Source organism: Limanda limanda, chromosome 21 (assembly GCF_963576545.1).
Source record: "Limanda limanda chromosome 21, fLimLim1.1, whole genome shotgun sequence".
NCBI classification, from domain to species: domain Eukaryota; kingdom Metazoa; phylum Chordata; class Actinopteri; order Pleuronectiformes; family Pleuronectidae; genus Limanda; species Limanda limanda.
Genome location: NC_083656.1, coordinates 12,724,943 through 12,745,454, shown reverse-complemented (window position 1 = coordinate 12,745,454; position 20,512 = coordinate 12,724,943).

Here is a 20,512-nt window from a genome sequence, read left to right as displayed (position 1 = left end):
CCAAAACATAAATGAAGGGAGCAACACAAAAGAAAACTTTGCTAATTATACCAGTTGCAGGAGCCAGAGGTGAGACCCAAAGCGCCGTTCTGGGACCACTAGAGATTTCTGCTACGTAGTTTACTTCCAAATTAGGACCAAGACATGTACAAACAGACCTGTGATCATCGGGGAAAGCATGAGCTCACACAAGGGCACTGACAAACACCCTGAGAGCACAATTATCATAAAGCCCATCACAAGCACCGCAACATAAGCAGCAGTAAGAGATGAGCTATGTCTCCAAACAGCTTGTCATAACATGAGAATAACTTATATTTTACTGTAATGACCCTTTTATGAGTCAGTGGATGCAATGCACAGCAGTAAAACTAAGAAGCATTTCATCACACACACACACACACACGCTGAATAAGCAGGGGGAATGTGTCTTTTGCACAAGCAGTATTTCTGCTCAGGAATGTGCTACTCTAACATGAATCACACCAGGACATCATGGATGAACTCCTGCAAAGAGTGAGGGGTCAAGTCAGATACGTTTGTGAGCCTGTTCCCACTTGTCTGATGTGCATAAAGCATCAGGGTATGACAGGGGAGCAGGGAGCGCTGGTGGCAGCATTGTGCAGATGGGTGACAAATGAGAGGAAAAAAAGCATAATTTATCTCTTCCTCTGAAACTCTACTGGAGAGGTGAGCACCGTTCTTACAAAATATATTGCATCATTTGGTGCTTTAATAATGTGGTGGAGTCCAAAAAGTCCAAAAAACAGTAAAAGTCATGAAATAATTGTCGAGAAACAACTCAATAGTTACCAAGAGGAATAACTTTCTCGATGCATCATTGTTTGTGGTAACTTCGAAAACTTAACTCTTCAATTGTGTCTATAAACCAGACAATCTTCTTTTTCATGAAAAAATAATAGTATTTATGAAAATTAAATATAAAGTCTGAATAAAATGCAACCCTCTATCGCAGTGATATAAATATTGTCTGTCGATATTGCAAAAACACAAAACAATTTCAAATTTAGAGATGATTCTAACAGGGCAGTGGTTGGCACTGTCATCTCACTAAAAGGAAGTTCTTGGTTATAATCCTTTAGAATCCTGGGAGTGGGTTTCTCCCACGACTGGTTGCTTGGTTGCTTGCCATGGGAGACCTACGACACAACAGGATATGCTGTATATAAAATGAATGGATGGCTAATAAAATCTATTTCCGTGTGTTATTTCAAAATGAGCTTTTTCGGGCACACTCAATCATTTTAAATGACAGTAAAGCAATATTAACAAAAACTGTACATTTTTACAAACCTAATACATCCCCCAAAAATGTTTTAGAACACTTATTTGTCACTGAACACCATCTTCACTGGAGCATTTGATGTATTAAAAAACATTTAGTAACTATGAATGAAACCGTGTTATCTTTAAACAAACAATGTTGGTGTTGTGAGTCTTTGTCTAGGCAGCGGCCCAGGCTCATCATAACCATCTTTGATTACAGGGACATTCTTTGGGTGTATCTGTCTGAAAGCTGATTCCATATGAGCTCAGTGCAGGACCTGAGCATGTGTGTGCATGTGTGTAACTATACACCTGCACATAAGAGAAATGAGTAATTACTTATGGGAACGAGGCACCAAACTGCAGTAGATGTGTGAGTTTGTGCATGTATGAGTGTGTATACTGCAGGTAGTGGATGTGGAGTCCCGATATGTCCCTTAATCAGATGGAGAGCCGATTTTATTGGCTTGGCTTTCTATTACACGCCTTGTTTTTATTGATTGTTGCTCTGTCCTCACCCTGTCACGGTGAGCTGTCATGTGTGTGTGGTGATCAGGACTGAGAGCTGCACGAGTTTGTATTAGTGCAAAAGCTTTACTAGCGTTTTTTAAAGCTCACAGGAGTTGGGTATAGTTTTATTTGCTTTTAAAGCCCCTCCCTTCTCTCTCTCTCTCTCTCTCTCTCTCTCTCTCCTGAACAGCCCCCCATTAAACCAGAAGAGAGTTAAGAGTGGAAGAGAATATATAAGAATAATATTTCTGGTTCTATAACACAGAGTAATACACAACCATTAGCGTTATGAATCTAAGCCTGGATACACTCCACATTGTACACTTTCACGATCATGTAAAATGCATTAGCATTGTCAAAAATATAAAGCGAAGTGATGTAAAACCATATAAAATGTATTTTAATGCACCAGCCAGAGGCTACAGATGGTGAACTGGGTCTTTAATGAGGAACTATACCACTCACTGGGACACCAAGAGGACTGACTGGCTGGAAATGGGCCACTTCCTTCATCGTTATCATTACAGCATCTAGTGCGGGCACCATGAGAGGCTACTCTGAATGATAAGCAGCATCACACATTACCATGCACTTACACCTGCAGTAACTTTGTTGTGGTACCTTCATAACTGATTATTTGTACTTGTGTAAGAGTGCAGAGATAGCGAAGGATATTGTTGGAGCTTCTTATATATTTATTGAGGGATAGGTGCAGACACGTAAAGGTAGTTCGAAAAGTTCCAACTCACATTTTGATTTAAATTGAGGGTGTTTTCAAACCTGAAAGTAAGGACCAAGGTCAGAACCAAGCTTGACATCATTGTTAAATTGTTTAACATTTTACATTGTTTAATTTATTATAGTATACTGCATTACATTGCATCTGTGGACCCATTTTATTATTTTAGTACCTTTAAACCTTTGTAAATATTGATTAATTCCACAAAAAATCCCAATAGAAGTATATATATGAGTTCATGTTGAATCTGTGGCATCAGAGATTTCCATGAATGAGGCCCAGTGTCCACAGCTGGGAAAAGACAAACATTTTCTGATGCATGATGTAAACAATGTCTGAGTGGTACAGCTGAAGCATTTCAGACAGGCCAACACAAACAGAAGTCCTTTTTGCACATGCACAGGGGAACACACACACACACAAAACCACAACCACACACGACAGAGGCTGGACAGCAGCAGAACACAACTGAGCACCTGTATAATCCCTTCACCAGCAGTAACGGACAAACCACACGCACTCACATCGGAGGCACAAAGATCAGACACACGCCACTTTATGAGGAATCAAGGCACAACTGGGGGGGTCAGTATAATCTGCTGTGAAAATCGCACACGCAACACCAAAGCTGGGTAAAGCTGCTGACATGCACTTCACATCCTCCTTCCTGTCAACGCACACAAACCAATCACAATTCTCACAAACAGCTGGATGTTCTGATCCTGCATTGGACAGTGTCCGCTGAAATCCTGGCACACGACCGTTAACATGCAACATGTCCTATCACACATACACACACGCACTTTAAGTTTGTACATACACGTGTTTATATGTGCATAAATATAAAGCATATGCACACAGACCCACAGACACACACACGAACAGACATCTAATAATTTTTATCTTTCATCGTGCACACATCGCTTCTCTCCTGTTGTCCTTCACCCACCCTAACACATGCAGAAGCACACACCCACACATACAACTGCATTCACGCAAACACACTAATCTCTCATCACTTCCTCTGACAGGGCGCACTCGAATCTCAGCAGCAGGAGCCTCCCACTGTATGATGTATGTGTTCTATATGGTGCGGCTGACACACAAGGTCGTTGATATGGAGAAGAAGAAACGGGAGCAGTTGTGTGTATAATGACGTGCAGCTGCTGGTCTCTCTTGTAGTATAGATGTTCCTGAGTGCTGTCGAGGCCGACATGATACATCTCATATGAACATGCATGAGTACAAACACTGAGGATGGTAAGGCATGCATGAATGTTCACTTTCTGAACGCCTGTGATACATGTACGTCTAAAAAATGTACTCGTGCGCTGGCTTGATGCACAGACCGTAGTCTAAAAACAGACATGATGGAGTACGGGAGTCTGAGATGACGAGGTAATGCAATAGCTGAGCCTATAGAAGTGCACTGCAGGGACCCTGGGGCCAGGAATGGATCCATTAATGTACATCTTTTCAAAGAGTTCCTAACAATTCCTCTACAGCCTTTACTTATATAGCTTTATCTGTCCCCTTTACCATATACAGATAACCTATATCTGCCAAATTAATTTCAACATACTCAGGAGCAAACAGGCAAGGTGCTGTACAGAGGACACCTCCTGAGGGAATGTATGTGATCACTTACAGCAGGAGGAAGAAATAAACAAACAATCTGGGTCACTTGGTCTCAACTCTGTGTTTGGCATGTAACGGGCCGAGAGAAGGGAGAGTCAGAGGTCGCTGGGCACGAGAGACGGTAATTGATTGTGACAGCAAACGCTGAATTAATAATCGGGAAAAGCAGCAAATGGCAGCATGAGGTCGCGGTGGATGGGCAGATAACGCGGCGAGCGCAGCCACAGGGGACGGGAGATACAACGCGTGGCATACACAAGACGCTCCGGCGTGCGCGTAAATGGACAAGGGCGTGCATGTTTGGATGTGCACACAGTTCAAAAAGCACAAACGCACACATGACCACGGATACACGCAGTTCAACTCACACACATGTGCGCACATGTTAACAGGTGCGTGCACATACTGTCCAAGTTTCAGAGAGGTCAGTGGCAGAAAGTTTAACACACACCACTTGTTCTCAATAGCTTGAGAAAAGCACAGCGCAAAGCATGAGATAAAAACAACACACACACACACATAGATTTATAATCTATATCTCTCCTATATAATCAATTATCTCTGACATGGGTGCTGTCAGCGCTACATATCACCGATGTGTGCAGCTGGTGGTCCATGGCAGCAGCACTTCACCTCAGTACTAAGGAGTTAAAACTAGTCACATGGTGATGTCAATGCTACACAAAGCATGACTGTTGATTCCGTTAGCAGCTGATAAGAGAAGCTTAGCTGCTTAAACAATACAGTCAGTGTTTGTTTTTTAAGGATATGTTATTGAATGTTACAGCATTATTGGATGTTATGTGTAAACCAAGGCGGTACAGTAAAATTATTCTCACCCCTTTATTGTGTAGTCACTAACAAATATTAAAAAAACTATAAACACAACATCAAATCAAGTGCTACTGTGTTGTATATGATACTTTATGAATAACATTGCTTTCCTGAACCTGTCATTTGATTATGGTCAATGTGTTGCAACAGTATTTCACCATTTAACATGAAGACTTAACACTTTCACTGTAATGTCCTGAGCAGAAAACCCACATGGATTTGTACAAACATCTCTCCACAGGTAAGACCACAGGTTGCTGGCCCGCAGTGGTTTGTCAGTCTTTAACTGCACAGAGTGAGCTCTGACTCTGGCTCTGTCTGGGTTTGCAGTGGTACATATAATGGAAGTCGCTGAAGCACGATGCACTCAAATTTTTATGAGCAAAGCAGCGTGGGTGGACATATACTGTACCTCCGAATTGAGACGGGACATGGCAAGAGGGAATGAGCATGTGTGCACGCTTCAGTGTGTGCATACTGCACATTTGAGAGCAAGTGTGTGGGTGTGTGTGTGTGTAGTTTTATGTGCAGTGATGTACGTGTGTGTCTAGTTCTATGTGCCGTGATGTACATGTGTGAGACACACAAGTTTGTATACTGTGTGTGTATCAACAAGTGTCTAAGCTAAAGGGTGCTGTGTGCAGCCTCGCACGCAGCCTTTGTGTGTTCTTGTGTGTGTCCAAGTCATATCCTGGACCACAAGTGCATATCATCTATGTGCCATTGGGGAGAGACTTACAGAACACTGCATTTACTGTAAGTTACTAGTTCAGATTGGGTGAGTTTCGCAAAAGAACATATCACATGTGCAGCAGAGTGTGTGTGTGGGTGGCAGGTAGGGACACTTTGAAAAGTTATGATTGTACTAGTTAGCTGAGGCGAGTAGCCCATTAATTATATAACTAAAATCATTTAGAGGAGTTTCCCCAGATTAAATGTTATGTAGTTGTCCTGGTGTATCAGCAAACTCATGTGTCCAACATGTATCGGCGATGTCCTGGGTTCGGCTAACCAATCACACACTCGTAGCTGTCAACAGTTCTGCTGATTGGTCTGACAGAAATGATTCTCACATGATCTTGCCAATGTCGGACAATCCAGCTGCCTCGCAAGGTAACCTTGCAACTACGTGAGCCAACAATATTTCCACTTCAGTGCTCCTTCCACATGCGCTGCTTCGAGATGGTCAGATTCCTCATGAGTTGAGGCATTGCGGGTGAGAGCGCCGGAGGTGGGAGCTACTTCTCGATGACAGCCAGACAGTGTGGTGCTAGAGGGCTAAAGGGTGCTAAGTGCACATCCAGGGAGGTGAGAAGCCTCAGCCGTTTTGCCACGGCCCCCTATGGGGTGAGTCCACTTGTCAGCAAAGGCTAGGTGACATTTCTGCCTCACCTCAGAAAGGTCAGCCTTTAATGATCTCAAATGCCAACAAGCACTGCACCTGCAAAAAATAAACCCAGGGATGAGTGGTGTGTGTGTCAGGGTAAGATGGTAGCCTTCTTCCTTCACACAAAATGAGCGCTGCTGTGGCTGTCGGTGCAGAACTGGACCATCTGCCCACCTGCATGCATGCGTGTAGTCCCGTAAACACACACACACGCACACACAGCAAACCCCTGACAGATGCACACCCACACTTTAGCTAACCGTGTCCACCAAAGTAAGTCAGCCAACCCACCAATTAAATAAAGAGTATCAGATGAAGAGTGTTAAATCACAGGAACACCAGCAGCTTCTAGGAACATCCCTGTACAAATAGGCTGCCTACAGCATAGGTTGACCGTTTAAAGACCTATACATAGACAAGGAGCATGAGCCAGTGCTGCTAAATATGGGTCAGCTGCAGAATGTGAAGCACAGCTGAGATTGCTTTATTTATCAGTAATGGGGGTATAGGGGGTGTTCTTGCTAAATTCTCCATGAAGCAAGCCAGTTTATTTCCGGTGAGAATGCCGCTGCTGAAAAAAACTGCAGGCGTATGTGGCGGAGCAGGACATGCTGCATTTGCTTTCGAGCTACTCACTGTAGCTATTCAGTTTGGTCAATATTTGCAGGGGGCTATGGTAACAGATAAGCTCCCACACCCGCATAGACACACTGCGCTGTGTGCTTAACGCTCAGCCCCACACACACACAAAAATCAACACACTGCCCAGAAAGTCCCACTCGTGCTCAAAGGAGGTCGTGGAGACAAAGGGCCATAGATCATCGGTGTGGACGGCGTGTGGCGAGCTCCTTGCATCCAGGTTTTCCGGCATTTTCCCCTCGTTCTGAGAAAACATGGAGGGCCGGGTCCCTATTGTTTACACAGCTTGCTCCGTGGAAAGGATTGCTTAATATGAAATATGAAGAGAGTGGAGAGGTGAGAGCAAGAGAGCTGGGAAGAAAAAATGGAAGGCAGCCAAGAGAGAGGGGTGGGGTGGGAGGAGATAAAAGGGCCAACGCAGAGAGGGAGTTAAAGGCTGAACATGCTCTGGATTGGGCGACATTGGAAGTAAGCAATAAAGATATATACAGAAACTCTTTTACAACAAAATTAGCAGTTATAAGCATGTTTTCTAAACATGGGGTAAACCCACTAAATGAAGGTGGTTGACTCAATTCCCGTTGTCAGTAAAGTTTGCCTTTCTGTTTGTTTTTCCCTTGGTGAGTCATGTTTGATGTCATAAACTCGCCAGAAACTGAGAAGCTCTCTCACCTCGCCGTCTTGCCAGTGGTTGCATCTTGCACAATACAAAGAAAAAAGGTTTAAAAAACAATAACTAAACAAACTTTAATGACTGTTTATGCTATTTACATCATAACGCACCTTGAACTTCAAGGTTTGTATCCATTCCCATTCCGGAGAAAAGCCAGATGTTCATGGGTGTTGGTGGGGTTTTTGACCAGTGGAAAGGGGGCTATAGAGTAAGAGAAGCATGCTGGGAGAGAGGGTGGTAAAAACTCTAAAGGAAACAACGCAGTGAGCGAGAAGGAAATAACATGGTAACACTAAATCTCGGAAGAAGAGAAGAGGCAAACTAAATGAGAAGTAAAGTGACAGCAAACCGAACACAGAGCAGAAAGCCCTGAGGTTTCCTGGTGGTAAAGGAGTCATGCCTCCTGCGGTCTGGGGTCTGTAGTGCATGTTATTCATTCCCCAGCAGACACACTACGCTTCTGCTCCTTCCACCAGCCCTCTGGTGCTGTCCTGACGATCCCGCGCTTCCTTAGGTCTTTCACTTGCCCACTTTAATAATTCATCCGACAAAACCTCAGGCTATAAAGTTTCTTTGATGTGTTACTTGGACTTGTTTTAAAAACCAGTCGTGGTGGGTTCATGCGTTTTTTCACAAAGGCAGCAAGAGAGCCCAGGGATGACAATTTACAGTATCACAAGGACAAGACTTGTGTTCTCTTTAAAGGGAAGTGGCCCGATAATCATCAGACGAGCACCACACAAGCATAACTCCATATTTCATTAGTTTTCACAATATTACGACCTGTGTATGCTATTATTATTATCCTTGCTATGAAAATGAAAACAAATTTTTAACAACGTGGGGCTGCAACTAAGAATCATTTTCACTTATGATTAATTTGCAGATGATTTTCTTGATAATCATTGTCTGTAAATAGTAAAAATGTCCATTACAATGTCCTGAAGGCCAATTTTGCCCAAATTCTCCTGGAGCCAAGTCCCAACTGGTGCAGGATCAATCAAAATAACACAATAAGAAAGTGCACATGCCAGATGCCAGTGTGTGTTTCAAATAAGTACAATCAAAGGTTTAACGTCCTTCAACATCATATTTACAATAACTAACACAGTTAAGATTTAGGAGTGCAGCCATCATAATAGCTATAGCTGCTGGAGGTCACCTAATAATTACACGTAACTATGGATACTCTACACAGGCCAGTCTCCTCTTGAGACTAGTTGATGCCTTATCCTCAACTACTGCTTCAGGAAGTAGAACATCTCTATGAGAGCGAAGGACAGTCTCCATTGTCAATAATGTTTATATATATAAAATTAATTAGATCCCATTCAGAGATAGAGAAAATTGAGGGCATCTGATAAATGGAATATATAGTTATTAATTGCTGCACTCCACACTGTGTGTGTGTGTGTGTGTGTGTGTGTGTGTGTGTGTGTGTGTGTGTGTGTGTGTGTGTGTGTGTGTGTGTGTGTGTGTGTGTGTGTGTGTGTGTGTGTGTGTGTGTGTGTGTGTGTGTGTGTGTACCTACTCAGGATATCGGGCGAACAATGTTATGCAAAACACTTCAGCACATTTCAACACAGAAGATCCAATGACACGAGAGCAAATGACGTACTGAAGTGCAGGGCCCCTTCCTGTTTATGCCGCCACTTGCCCGCCAGAGGATCAGACAAGATCTGCTCCTTTGAGCGGGTGTGCCGTCTTAACAAGGACAGTGTGTGGTTCCTCCAGGCAGCCCCTGCTGATAATACCAGTATTTCAGTAAGAGTACAGTCACACATAGTAATACTTCAGTGTTTGCCTCTGTATGTATGGGTGGATATTTTTGTCTGGTTAAATGTGTGTATTTGTACGTGTGAGACAACTATTCTGTGCAGCAGTGTGTACCCATATGAGCCTCTTTAGATTTGAATTCATTGTTTGCTGCAGCCATGATTGTGGAAGTGTGGATGTATTTGTATTAACCATTGTGTGTATACATGTAAGTGTGTGTGTAGCAAAAAGCTAGTTTGACTCACCAGCCTAAATGTCACTTTATTTCCAGAGGGCTCATCAGCTTCTTGTTTTTATAAGTCTAAATCAGTTGAATGATCAAACGTTGGGTGTTTAAAACTGAGTAAATCTGCATATTCACAGAGCTTTATCTTTGTTTCTCATTGACAGAGGCAATTGGATAAAAAGGTTCCATTGCACAAATTGATAACTCCCCTCACACCACGTTAACAAACCAGGGGCTCATTTCTTCAAACTTGACCTTTGCAAACATACTGTTATAGGCTTAGAGCTACAATAGGCAAGATGTGAAAAATACATGCAGTTATGAGCAGCACAGTGACTAGGTGGACTTACAATTGGTACATCTTTTGGCGCTGTTGTCCCTTGTTCAAACCAATAAAAGACCAGCATGACTACACATGGGGCGACACAAGTGGTGTATGTTAAAAGATAAAATTCAATTCAGGAAATCCATGTTTTGATAAGCTTTTCAAATAATGACTCTTACTCAACACCACTGCAGAGAAGTGGATAACATCTCATGGACAAATTACGTGTTTTCTCTTTCATTACGAAATGAATGAACCAGGTAAACAGCAGAAATATGAGAGGATGAATATGTACAGGATCAATTTGGTAAAAAAGGAGTTTAGATGCAAGACAAATTTCTTGATTTATCGGTCAGTCGACGAACCAACTATCACCAATGATCATGAGCTCTGGGTAGTGACCGAAAGAAAATTGCGATTGCGAATACAATTGGCCGAAATAAGTTCTCTCTGTGGTTGAGGACTTCAGACATTCGGAGGGAACTTGGAGCAGAACTGCTGCTCCCGCACGTTGAAAGGGAAAGGTGAGGTGGTCCGAGTATCTAGTCATGATGCCTCCTAGGCGCCTGACGTTGAAGGTTTACTGGGCACACTAAACCAGGAGGAGAACCCAGGCTAGACCCAGAGCGCGCAGAATATCCTACATATCCTATCTCATCCTCAACCCCTAGCCCTAATGAGCGGGATACAGTAGATGAATGTACCTGACTGGCTGCCACATCGATTGGCAGGTGATTTCAAGTTGTGTTGTAGTTTTACCTGGGAACATGAGCCAGTCAGCCATTTCCAACACAAAATGTATGTTGTAGTTATGTTGTAAGTAATTGCAATAACTTGGAGATTGGATTGCTTTGGGGCCAACTGAATGAATACCAGCAAAATGGAACCAGTCATGTGAAGATATAGCCAGGTTTTTAAATCATTGTAATTAAAAATAATAACAATAAATTTAAAATTCTTTTGTTCTAAATTAAATGACCCGCTATCACTTATAAAGGACTTTACTGTAAACAAAGTGAGGATTTGTATTGCAGAATAAAACAAAAAGTTGCAGCAGGGCCCTTGGAAACGAAATATATTTATGCTACACTGTTTAAAAATTGATACTGCAGTCCCCACTATATTGCAGGTAGTATATGCAGGCACAGTTAACCTTATATCACCTCGTAGGCCTCACAGTACATTTCATGTTTATAACCTATATCACACTCAGCAGTTTACAATGAATAATACAACAGAATGAAGCTGCAGTCCCTTCTTCTTAACTCGGAGGGTCACAGCTTTAGCACCATTTGCAGCAGAGTGGCGATGTGAACGAGAACATGTCAGCGATCAAACACACCCATCTCAGTACAGTGCAGTAATTCAACCGTCACTAATGATTGTACCCGCATGTCAATATGGAATGGAATTGCCATCACCTATAGTGCTGCTGCCCATTGCGGTGTACTGGTCTGTGGTTAACACCCCCGAGCAAACTGCGCCACACTCTGCATGCCATTCTCCCCCCCGAAGGGGAAACACATATCTTCATAGCTCACCACTGGTGCCATGAGCGAGACAAGCGCGCCAACAGAGGCAGAATGTGGGGCACAGTGAGATCACTCAGAGCCTGATGCTGTGTGTGTGTGTGTTTGTGTGTAGTCATGTGTGTGTGTAGTCATGTGTGTTTGTGCTTATGTGAGAACCAGAGTGGAGGCAGGGGTTTGTGGGTCAGGCCATACATAGATGAACTCTACAGTCTGTTGGTCAACATGCTATGACCTCTCTAGGACACACGCATATGTAAGCATACAACATGTGTGTGTATGAGATTGAGCTGCCTGGAGATTCCCAAAGGTCACTGTACTAATCTAGAGCTGCAAGATTAAAAAACTCACATTAGCCTAATGCATACGCTACATACATGCAGTATATGTATGAAAATAAATCCCTTTTGACATCTGGAAGCATGCGGGACAATATCAAAATATGAAAAAAACAGTTGGATGGATTTAGCTATATACTGCTTAATAACAGGGTTCATGACCGCAATGACCTTATAGATAGGCCTGTATGTGTGAGTGTGTGTGTTTACGTACTGCACCTAAGTAAAGGGAGAGATAGGAGGTAAAAATAAAACCGTGCAAAGAAAAGATAAAAAAGCCCCACAGAGAAAAAGAGAGAAAGCAAACAAGAGCTAAACTGATGCTCAACTTCTCCACTGCTCTTGTCCTCCATATTCCCTCTCTCTTTCCAGGCACACTTTCTTATATAGAAGCTCAAGGAACAAATATCAAGCACATTCCTCCCTCTCTTCCCTCACTTCCTCTCCAGGAGTCATAAAACTTACATTTAAAAATGCATGGGCTCCATAAGCTGCCAGGCCTATCTATGAACTGTGGTATAGTGTAGCTGGATATAGCTGCTGACAGCAGCCGGTGATGCTGCTGCCCATTATGAGGAGAGAGACAGAGAAGAAGAGAGGGGGCAGACAAAAAGGGATGAGGCATTAGGAACGAGGGGAAAGAGAGAATTTCCTAATTTTTCTTTTTTCCCAAGGCACTGCAATCTGAGGCCATGGCATTTGGGCATGTGGGAGAAAAGGCGGGAGGCAGTGGCCTTATTATGTAAACCAGGTAAGTGTAGTAATGTGTATACAGTATGTGCGTATGGGTCCGTGCACCTGTGTGTGAGCCTGTGGCTGTGGCGGAAAGTAATTGATTCGAGTGTTTCTGGGAGATTTTCCCCTGAGTCCTTAGGCGCTCACCAGATGACTATTGATTGGTTAATTGATTGATTGGCATCCGGCCGACAGTGAGTCAACAACATCATCACTCTTCATATGGGCCCAGGCACCCCCCCCCCACCCACCTCATCTCCACTCTCTGCCAGCCCTGCTTATCAGGATGCTTTCAAATTTCCAAACTTTCCAGATTTAAATTATCTCTGTCCTTACTAACATGTTGGCTCTGTATCAGTTTTAATCCCCGCCCATACTAACATGCTAAAAAAACGTATATCATGTGACCACTGACATACACTGGGCATGCATGTTTCCATGTACACAGATTGCTGGAACATTAGTTCATCTCCTAAGCATGTAAACGGTTAAATCCTTGTAAAATGCAAAATGTAACAGCAACTGTTAATAATGAAAACAAGGTCAGCAACGCTTGTAATTGATTATACATGTTACGTTCTACACTGGTAGCTGAGGCTGATGCTAGTTGTTTTCAATAATCCATCTAAATAATGTTTATACATTAATTGAATGGTTAGGTCTGTATGCTGTTGATTGTTATTTTCTAAATGCAATATAATTAGTATCTCTGTCTTTCCCACCAAAGCTGAATCCTAATTTGTTCTAAAGCTTCCACTTTGGTCATTAGATCAAATGGAATAACAAAAAATTGGGGACTATAATAGAAACTACAAATAGAATTTGACTATTAAGCATGAAAAAAGACAACATCTCTGTTTGATTGCTTTCACTTAACTTGCACAACCCTCCTCACCTAAGCGTCCTTGAGCAAGACACTAAACATCAACCTGCACTTGATAAGAGCATCTGCTTAATGTCTTTGAATTAAAATGTAAATGAGGTTTAGATGGTTTGGGTGCAGACGACAACATGCCAGAGTGCAATTCTTCTTGATGGTATTTTTCCCCCCGTCTTCTCAGCTACACTTTATGCGAGTAGAAAGTGAAACCATGAATATATAAACGAATGAGCAAAGCACTGGAGACACGTAGGAACAAGGCTCCTGTCCCTTTAATGGACCATATAGACAATGTCTGAGATATTTCAATTAACACACAATGGGGCGACATGAAATAATGACATTAAGAAAGTGTTGAGTGACACGTGAGCGTCAGGCGGTAACGACAGCACCTATCCTTTTAGTGCACAGCGGTAGACAATAGGAGTTAATAGGAAATGTAAAATTATGATGAAGGGCACAGTCTAAAGGGGTGAGTGACACCTGAGAGTGGAGCTGTTACATCTTAATGCACCGCTGCCACCGGGATGAATCAGCTCCGCAGATGGGGGTGGAAGCCATCTGAAGGCCGCTAATAGCAGCCGCTGTCAGTCTCACATTAACCTTGAGAACAGCCAGGGGACTGTGTTAGCCCTGCTGACCTCCCTTTTTCTCACACACACACACCCGCGCGCACGTACACACACACACACACACACACTCACACGCCCACAACCCCTGTTATGTCCACATGTATGACTGAAGGGTGACTTTGTGTGTGCATTTGTGTGTGTGTGTGTGTGTGTGTGTGTGTGTGTGTGTGTGTGTGTGTGTGTGTGTGTGTGTGTGTGTGTGTGTGTGTGTGTGTGTGTGTGTGCATGTCTATCCCTCTTCCTGTGTCTTACGAGCACCATCAGTGGGATTAAATCAGTCCATCACAGGCTGCTATAACACCATATAGGCTGTCTGGGCTGAAGTGAAATCACCTAAACCTCTCCAGTTGCCCCCGGGGTTAGGGTCCACGTAGACCAGTAATAGCACTCTCTAAGCTAATTTTGTGTACACAGATGTGGATACGCGTGGACATATGTGCTCTTTGGCTCGGGATGGAACAAAAGCCACGCACGACACAGCCACGTTTGTGTGCGCTCACGGTAGTTAGAGAAAATAGACAGCTAAATAGAGAAATCTACAACAACACATGTAAAAAAATCCCAGGGTTTTTCAGCAGATCATAAGCCATATATAATTGATAACATTTATACAGCCTACTTATTAAATCACTTCAGAAAATTGTATATTACAAAACCTTCAACAAAGTTATGCATCTCATATCCATGGTAACTATTTGAAACTAATTTATTCCCTGTAGCTAGAGATGTTCCGATACCATTTTCCCTTCCTGATACTGATTCCAATACCTGGATTTTACGAATCGGACAATACCGAGTACCGATCAGATACCAATGCATTTAAAAAATAACAACTTATATAAAGTATTTTTACAGCTGTAACCCTGTATGGAAATGATGATTGGTATCATTGTTGTACGGCCTGGCTCAGGTTAAACCCTGCTGTTTTGGAGCGGAGAAGAATAAGCGATTTCTGTAAAAAGAAAATTGCACCTTTATCCGGGCGAAACTTTAATGACGTTCTATCGGATCAGTAGCCTATACGTAGATTCACCAATGCCCAACCCAACATTTTTGGCACAATCAGAGGCACTTCTGAAACTGGTTTCGTTATCAGAAACCCTCACTATAGCACAGACTACAAAAACCTCTGCATTGGAGAAAAACTGAGCAAGAAGCATGACTTTAGTTGGTCTGTGTAGCTGTTTGGCGTGACTGAAGGCTTGTGTGTTGAGGCATGGCGAGGCGGACCCATGCCCATGTGTTTTCAGTAAACTTTCCTTGGCAGAAGCAGAGAAAGAACATGGAAAGTAAAATGAGACAAAGCTTAGGGAAAAAGAGAGAGAATGAGCAAGAAAACAAAGAGGCAGTTTTAAAATAAGATTGTTGGGTAGGGGATGCGGGGAAGGCTCCGAGGGAATGAGCGAAAGCGTGATCAAACACAGCATTGACCTAATTTTCTGCCATCGCTGAGAAGCAGGAAAAAGAGAGAGGGATCCAAGAAGCTCAACACTGGAGAGAAGGAGCTGAAATTGGAGAAGGCCAACATTTCACAGTTTCAAACAGGAGGGTGGACATCAGCAGACGTTTCCAAGAGAGGTGGTGGGGGATAACTGGTGGAGAGAACACCCAGCCATACACAAAGGTTTTTAGAACCCCAGTGAAATTTGAATTATATTGGGCTGTTACCAAACTGGGCCTGTTTCTAACATCCCCTTACATTTACATTATGGAGCAAATATAAAAACCAATAAAAATAACTCGTAGCCCAATATGGAAACAAAACTAATACTCTGTTCTGCACCACAAGACAGGCAGTTCAGCCTGGTGCTGAAATGCATGTGGTTTGGGGGCGTAACTTTGACAAGAGTGCTGCTAGGTAAGGGTGGGATGTATCTGCACCATTTTTTGTACAGCCTGGACTTTTCCAGGATTAGCATCCCTTGCTCTAATACAAATTAGGGGACCTGTTTCAAATAGTATCCACTTGGTTAGATAAGGGAGCAAACATGGTTATGGTTTAAAATAAAACATGCAATATAATGGGAAACAGGAAATGTCTATCCTTCCCAGACTGACTGTTAACTGATGTTTTTCTTCTCCTGAGACTCATAATTACCACAGATGCTAGAGGGCTTTATCACTTGAACTTAGAAAATACAGTTTTGTCGCTTTTGAGTGTTAAAAGGAATAACTGATGCTTTTGTTTATCTTGGAGGAGAAAGAGTGAAGCCTGCCTGTCCACTGCACCTGTTCAGATTCACTCGCCACTTTGGATCTAATTGCTAACTCCTGTCTTCTACTTTCCCATATGGCTGTCCTCACACACACACACACACTCACACACACACACACACACAAGCACAACCACACACACCTACACACTGGACTTCTGACGTTGCAAAAAGCTTTTAAAAGGGCTAACATTTGTGCTTGACTGGCCAGAACATTGTGTGCAGCGCTGCCTCTGCCCGTCGCTGCCTCCAGTCCACTCACATGTGCTGCTGTGCCTCTGCAACTGGACTGGAGGGATATTTATAGAAAGCCGTTGACAATATCACATCCCCAAACGGGTGTAATCGCATTATGCTGGAGGTGCTAAAAGCCTTGAGTTGGGAAAGCACGTCACTGGAGGAAACAGACTGAGACACACAAGCACCGTTCCCACTGAGTCTTGAGAGCAAGAAGCTGAGAAGCAGAGTGAGAGGAAACGATGCAAAACTCATACATATATAGAAACTCAGCATGTGAGGCAGAAGGAAAAAAAAAAATTATGGGCAGGTGGATTTCCGAAAAGTCAAGAGATGAGAAAGAAGGATGAGATGCAAATGAAGGGTGTTGGTTGAGAGCATGAGGTTTACTGTTGGGAGGGTGCTGTGGTTGTGGCTCAGGTCGGAGGCGCGACCGTTTTGCCGGTGTTTGGTATCGGCAGCTCTGAAGGTTCAAGCCAGCCACGGCGATGATAGATGAAAGACTGAACTTTAATCAGAATGGCGCCTGGAGCATTTTCAGGGAGGTAAACAGGTTAATCAGTCAAGCCCTCCTTCCATCCTCCCTCTCATTCTCCCCTACTCTTTCCTCGGCACATGACCACTTCTGACACTGGCACGCCATTTGTCTCTTTCCCATCAGCACCTCGCCCTGCTCCTTCCCTCCTCCACCATGCAGCCCTCATTTTCCCCCTTCCCATGCTTCACATCTCCGACACCAGCGAGGAGAGCAGACAACCCCCCCTTCCCTGCACCTCATACCATCAGACATATCCCACTATCATATGAAGGGGAACTTGAACATCAGGGCACTCTGTCAGCCCATTTAATATCTCACAGCATCACCCACCATATAACTATGAGGTGGGAGGAGAGCATTCAGCAAACAGAGGCAATTCATACGCTCTCGGTTTCTTGCATTATTGCCCCTCCACTAGCCTGTATCATGGGAGGAAGATTATCTATTATCGCTCCATATCTTTAAGAACCTTCAAGCGCACCATGCAGAAATCAAAATCCAGTGAGGCAAAGGCAGGAGAAAATAGTAGAGGGAGCAGCCAAGCATTATCCATTGTTCCTGCTGCCCCTCGGGTATATTTATTAAAATGGCCCCGTCTTGCTGCCTCTCCCAGAAACAACTCGGTACACTGGCCTGCAGAGACACTTGTGCAACATGCTGAACGGAGCCAAATTACTGCATGCCTGACCACCGGACATTTTGAGCAAACAAGAGCTGTAAAAAAGGGGAAACCAGGAAATAAAAATTCCCACTAGTTTACGGTCCAAACCACACTCGATGTTTCCGTCATCCATCTCGTTCATACAAACCTCCCTCTCTCTCTCACTCTCTTTTCCCCCCAAAAAATAAACAATCAACTCCGACAAACCACTTTGGCCAGTCAAGTGTGAACCATACAAAGCCTTAACAGCTCCTGAGGAAAGAGGCCACATCCAATCTAAAATTACCAACACCAGCTTTCCGACCAAACTGCATTTCGACAGTTGTTGAGACTCCGGTGGCAAGACTGTATTGTGTTGTCTGGGATTTCAACCACACACTTTGGTGAGCAATCAACAAGGGCCGCCTCTCGCCTAGATAAACTTCACAGCCGGTCGCCATTCATTTGCAGGCTCGGCTGTTCAACTCTGCTGCATTGTTGCTGTTGAGCATCAAACTGGTTTTCTGTACTTGGTTTTCTCTGCAGCCTCGGTAGGAGTGCGGACTGGGTTTGAAATAATCGCTCCTCTTGTTCACATCTTGTCCAGGATATCGCAAAAGGACACAGGTTGTGCAATATGAGTTAGGAAACACACTTCACAGGAGGCCTTGAGGAGGAACAGCGGAGGGAATGCTTATTCGAGGACAGTGAACGCACAGAATTCTGTAAAATGTCCAAGTGTATTGGTGTTATCATCCACCTCCGCTTTAGTTATAGAAAGATTTCAGCTCGTTTAATGATGTGAACATCCGTGCAGCGGTTTGAACTATATACACCAGCACCTCAGAGGGATAAAAATGTTAATGAAGCTATTAATGATAGATCAGTGCATAACTCAAGGTGGCAGCTAGGGAGGAGGAGGACGAGTCGGCAGCATCGTCTTTTTAAAAAAAAAAAAAAAATGAGTCGAGAGCTGTGTGGGAGTTGAGAGAAAAGGGGACTGAAAAGTGCCGGAAGACATTCGCTCTGTTGTTGGGGAATCAGAGCTGGATAGCTGGCTAACACACTTACGCACCCACACAGGGAAATGTGAGACACAAATGAGCCAAACTGCAAGTGCACACATCACACACAAACGTATTCAGTACATGCATAAGCGGAACTCCTAGAGGGCCAGAAGTCTCTCGAGTTTACACCATCAAACCCATTCTCAGGGGATTTTATAATAGTTGGAATATCAAATGCTACATTTGCTGTAGTCTTCTATTACCACTGGCTTAGCATTGCCCAACCCTATGGCTGAGTTACCAACCTTTTTATGGCACCAACCAAACAGCTTAGATACTATTGAATGCCTCGTCATTTGCAACCAAATTTTAAAAGCTAATAGTAACATGTAAATCTCATCAGAGACGGGATGCCAGTAAGAATGCAGCATGCTTGTACAAAGATCTAGCACTGCTGGCTATTTAACGTAACATTACCCAAACAGGTCAAAGGCATGCAGGTCACGCCCAGAGTAAATATGTACTGTCTTAAGCAATGTATTTTTATCATTTTGATTTATATTTCGAATATTTTTTAAATATTTGGGATTGAAAATAGTATCATTCAATTCAGTATCAAGGTGAAGGGATTTTGAATGACTGCCAGCCCTATCCACTCTACAAGCTAAATCTTGTTGTTCCCTAAAGTCGCTCTCTTGGCTTCCCTGCGTTCAGTACTCATGAGATTTACTTTGTCTGTTTTTGTCTTTCTTGACGTATCAGTGGTCAGAGGAATTAGGAAATTCAGTAAGGATGCTCCTTTGCTCATTCAAAAAATCTTGGCTTCCAGTGCCACAAGCGAAAAATCTCCACGGACTTTATTTTGACGTCTTTGCCGCAGAGCATTCGTTGCTGTGCAGCACAAAGATAAGTAGCAGTATCTTGTGATGCAATGTCTTCTCCCTTCCATATATGTTTGTGTTTTTACATGAACTTTTTTTCTGATGCCATGTTATCCTCTCATTCAAAGTAGGCCTTTGTAACCGGAACAGAGAGCAGCAGATGCACGGAATAATACAAAGTTTAGTGGTGGGACAGGCTGTTGAACATCAACATGCAGTTGCTTTATCCTGAGGTGTCCTGAAAATCTCCACAGCCTAATAACACATGGCAGGCGGAGCTTGTCAGAGTGGCAGCCTTGCTGAAAACGATTTGGTGAGATGAAGAGAAAACGCAGAGAGAGAGAGAGAAAGTGAGAGTGAATCAGAGGAATACAAGCAAAAAGAGGTGGAGGTAAAGGGAGACAAGTCATCAGCCCCGTCGTCCCATCTCTCTGTAGATCGAGATTAATTTGTCCTGACAACACAGAAGTGACTCAGACACAAACACCTCCTGCGCCGTCTGAACACACACATAGACACACACAGACACACACACACACCTCCTACAAGCTGGGCCAAGAAAGGGGTGGTGGGGTGAAGGTAAATAACCTACTCCATTAAATTCAACAGGGGCTGACAGACTCTCAGTGCCTGAGAAAAACTGGAACAAATGAAAGAAAGAAGGAAATACAAAATGGGAGATGTAGAAAATAGAGAACTACATAAAAGAGAGGACATGAAATAGATGAAGAACAGAAGGAGTGGGGAGGAAAGAAAGAGGATGTGATGGAGAGAGAAAGAGAGAAAGACACACCTTGTCAGAGAGATTGAGAGAGCAGAGGAGAAAAGGAGCAGGGAGACGGAAAGCA